Consider the following 5,000-nt stretch of genomic DNA (forward strand, 5'->3'; position numbering starts at 1 on the left):
AAAAGATCTATTCTATTTATGTTACTGTTCTAAAAGCATTTTATTTTAATTGTTCATTACTCCCCTTGTAGATTGTTTCTTTGTTTCCTTTCTTCATTAGGCTATTTATCCCTGCTGGAGCCTTTGGGCTTATAACATACTTTTTATCAACTAGGGTTTTAGGTTAGCTTATAATAATAATGATGATGATGATAGTAATAATATAATAAATAACGTTCCTAATAATAATAATAATAATAATAATAATAATAATAATAAAATAATAATAATAATAATAATAATAATAATAATAATAATAATAATAATAATAATAACGTTGCTAATATAAATAATGAAACACCTGACCAGGAAGTAAATGTAACAGTAGCAGAAGTAAATAAAGCACTATACATAAGTACCAAGTAACATTCATGTTGCATTATCCTGTGGACATGCTATATTCATCTGGTCAAAAAAAAAACATTAAATTATAACTCTTCTTATCTTTCTCGATTTGCATTGACGGGACAAACCCTATAAAGAACCCAAATTGGCCGTCTGGACCAGCTAGTTGTGTAGCGCAGACCTCTTGAGTGTAGGAAAGCTGTATAAATATCTATGGGCAGTAAAATTAAAACTAATCATTCATATATATATATATATATATATATATATATATATATATATATATATATATATATATATATATATATATATATATATACTTACTTTACTTTGACGGCTGTTTTCCCGATCCTATACTGTAGAGCAGGGGAACCCTACTCTCTAAACGACCTCCACGGTTGTTTTATCTTGTTCGTTCAGTTAAAAGTAGTTGAACAGTCGACATTATTCACCAATTGATAAGATTCTAATAACCGTCATCCACCCAAAGATTAGTCTCCACAAATAACTGATTATTTTTTCTTCACGATAATCATCTCGATGAGTTCACTGAATTATTCAAAGAAAATACTGGTATTTGTTCTCGGAGGTTTGTAGATTGTTACAATGGATATTTTTTTTCTTTTTTCTTTTTTTTGGCAGAAAATTTACTTCTATTTATTCAAAGCTTGTTATATTAGTTCTTTTTAAATTTTTAACAGATTTAAGTAACTTTTATGATTGAAGAGCCCGACACCACCAGACCTACCTTCTCTCGAAATGTGAAAGGTGTGTGCGGGGGTGACATTTCAGTGATCATAGCCTTGTCAAAGTTATTTAACCATGTTTCTGGTAGTATGTCCAAATATTTTTTGTTCATCAATTCTCGAATCTGAATAGTTTTGTTACCCAAAAAATGTATATTTAAATAGCCACAGTTTATGACGTCCTTAGTATCCCTGATCAGTATTTTCTGCAAGTCTTTTCAATTCCAAGTCAAAAGCTTTGCAATCTCTTGAATTTACTATGTGGTCATTTGGTTTGTTGACCACAAAAATAAAAATGATAGAAAAAAGATGATAGCTGCATTGACAATTTTATTTTTACATAAATTATGATTCCCGAGAGCAACCCAACTATCACTACATATATATATACATATATATATATATATATATATATATATATATATATATATATATATATATATATATATATATATATACAGTATAAGTATAATATATATATATATATATATATATATATATATATATATATATATATATATATATATATATATATATATATATATATATATATATACAGTTGCTGTCTCACAGGATTTTTTATACAGGAGAGGGGGTTCCCAGCCCCCTCGTCCCGTCCCTTTTAGTCGCCTCTTACGACACGCAGGGATAACGTTGGCGCTATTCTAATTGTTTTATGCCCCCGCGGCCACAGGGGGCATTTCCGGTAGGCCCTGCTGCTTCCTCCGGTGCCTTAGAATTAGATGACAGCGGAGGTAGCAGCAGTAGGGGACTCAGCAGTATGAAGCTTCATCTGTGGTGGAAATGTGGGAGGTTGGGCTGTGGCACCCTAGCAGTACCAGCTGAACTCGGCTGAGTCCCTGGTTAGGTTGGAGGAACGTAGAGAGTAGAGGTCCCCTTTTTTGTTTTGTTTCTTGTTGTCGGCTACCCCACAAAATTGGGGGAAGTGCCTTTGGTATATGTATGTATGTATGTATATATACAGTATATATATATATATATATATATATATATATATATATATATATATATATATATATATATATATATATATATATATATAAACTGTATAAATATATATATACATATATATACTGTATAAAAATATATATACAGTCTATATATATATATATATATATATATATATATATATATATATATATATATATATATATATATATATATATATATATAATATATATATATATATATATATATATATATATATATATATATATACATATATATACATATATATATAAATATATATAAATAAATATATATATATATATATATATATATATATATATATATATATATATATATATATATATATATATATATATATATAAATTGGGATTCCTTAACATGGGGGAAGGGTTTGTCAAGACCAATCATATTATATTTCTTTTTTTGTGCTCCCAGACTAAACTCTCCCACCATCACCACATCGCAGTGACCAGCGTAGCCAAACCCAAGACATCATTAAGGACATGTTGGAGGCCTTTACAGAAACAGCTGCATTCGTTATTATGGTTCTTTATTTATAAACACACAAACACATATTATATATATATATATATATATATATATATATATATATATATATATATATATATATATATATATATTTATACGGTATATATATATATATATATATATATATATATATATATATATATATATATATATATATATATGCAATCATATATTTACATATATATATATATATATATATATATATATATATATATATATATATATATATATATATATATATATATATATATATATATATATATATATATATATATATTCTGAGTTGTCTGCAATACAATAAAAAATCTGAATATGTAATAAAAGGAAAGGGAAACATTGAAATGTAACGACTTCCACCTTAACTATGAGGCATTGTACAGTCTAAGAGACCAACAGAGAGAGACTGTTATAAAGAACACTTTGTTTTATTTAGTAAAAAGGTAAACAAAGGGAGGTGTGTCCTAAGCCCTTTCTTTGATCCCTTTGTTCGTATTTTGATTGAAAATTCCTTAGGCTCAAATTAAAGGTGAAAGATCTAGCAGCCATTCATATTTTTCTCGTGGCCTTACACCATCGGTATTGTTATTTCTATTCTCTTTATTCATGATTCCTTATGAATAAAAATAACTTTGAGTAATTGTTTCACACACTTAGTTGCGAAACAATATCCTATAATTGAGATTAGTGAATGCGGTAGTAGTAAATATAAAGCAAGTAGGGAAATACGAACTTCTGTACACATCAGGAGTTAAATTGATGATTAGTGGAGCTGAAAGGTTGACTGTGTCGTCGTCGTAACTGGTATGGGATCTGGAAGACTTTCGGCGCCCCTAAGCTGTTGTACAGATGGGTCATCAATGTCGTTGTGTAAGTGCTTATGGTAGTGATGGTTGGAGAGGTCGTTGGCGGAGCCATGGTTGTGGTGATCTCTGCAAGGTGGAAGGTGTTGGAGGGTGAATAAGACTGAATAACATATAATCTATTCTTTTATTTCACGCACACGTTGGAAAAGAATAATCGAGTTATTAAGAGGCCTATTTTTCTATCAAAACGATTTGTTACAAAATGGTATGATATAAGACTTTTCATTACTGTTTCTAACGAACCACCCTCAATTATGCACTCAAAAAAAATGAATTCTACTGTTGAGTCATTTCAGTCAACAGCATATGATTGATGACATTTTAAGTGAATATTTTTTCCATTATGTGAAATTACCACCATTTATAAAATGCATTTACTAGTTCCTTTTTAAAACTCTATTTAACCACCGCTATATTCACCACATGACTGAACGTTAAAAATCATAATCATCACTAAAATGTTGCTTTACATAAACTAGAAAAATAGGTTCATAAGCAGACGTGAGAAGGACAAGTCAATAAGGACCCTACGACAACGAATGTTTGCTTAAGACGGTAAACGTTTGCTTTGGAAAACAAACAGAGCGGAACAAAAACCCTTACCTCTTAGAGTCGTAGTGTAGGAGCCTTGACCTTCTTTATTTCTTATGGAGCAAGTGTAGCGACCAAAATCTCCCGGAAGAAGTTTTTTAATCTGCAATATCATATTGTGCCTGGAAAAAGAACGTTGCGAGGGGAAGTTACACATATGTTAGACCACATCTGTGGTCATAGAAAAACATGTCTGGAAATATGGCTCTCTCTCTCTCTCTCTCTCTCTCTCTCTCTCTCTCTCTCTCTCTCTCTCTCTCTCTCTCTCTCTCTCTCTCTCTCTCTCTCTCTCTCTCTCTCTCTCTCTCTCTCTCTCTCTCTCTCTCTCTCTCTCTCTCTCTCTCTCTCTCTCTCTCTCTCTCTCTCTCTCTCTCTCCTCTTTATATGGAAGAGAGAGATAGATTAAGCACTACACTATCAGTGGGACAGATTTCTCGACAAACCACCAAGAGGCTAAAGAATCTGCAATTGCTTGTTATTCTTTATGGACGTTTCAGAAAATCTTCAAGAAAATTTCCGACTCTTGTTTGACTTTGAAGAGGTAAATTGTACTCTTATCTTTATGTGTTCTACTCTCCATTTGCCTGTTTTTCCCAAAAATAAGTTTATCACTAACACTTTCATAGTACCATATTTGTAATGTCATACTTTCTTCATTTTATTTCTTATTGCATCAATAAATAACTAATAACATTAAGCAAAGCCAATTAGTATTACAGTGGGCACAACAAATTGGTTCTTTACGAGCTGTACAGGATTGTATCTTACATGACTTTTTTTTTTTTTTTTTTTTTTTTTTTTTTTTTTTTTAATTCTCAAAAGATGCTACCAAATTTCTTTAGATACTGTCATTAAAAGTCAATTACTTCCATGAATA

General features: G+C 30.1%; 1 pseudogene; it reads right to left on the reverse strand.

The window, feature by feature from the left end:
• The window catches only part of LOC137659162 (lachesin-like), a 103,051-nt pseudogene that overhangs the window by 7,934 nt on the left and 90,117 nt on the right, over positions 1-5,000 (reverse strand).

This window comes from Palaemon carinicauda, chromosome 19 (assembly GCF_036898095.1).
Source record: "Palaemon carinicauda isolate YSFRI2023 chromosome 19, ASM3689809v2, whole genome shotgun sequence".
Lineage (NCBI taxonomy): Eukaryota > Metazoa > Arthropoda > Malacostraca > Decapoda > Palaemonidae > Palaemon > Palaemon carinicauda.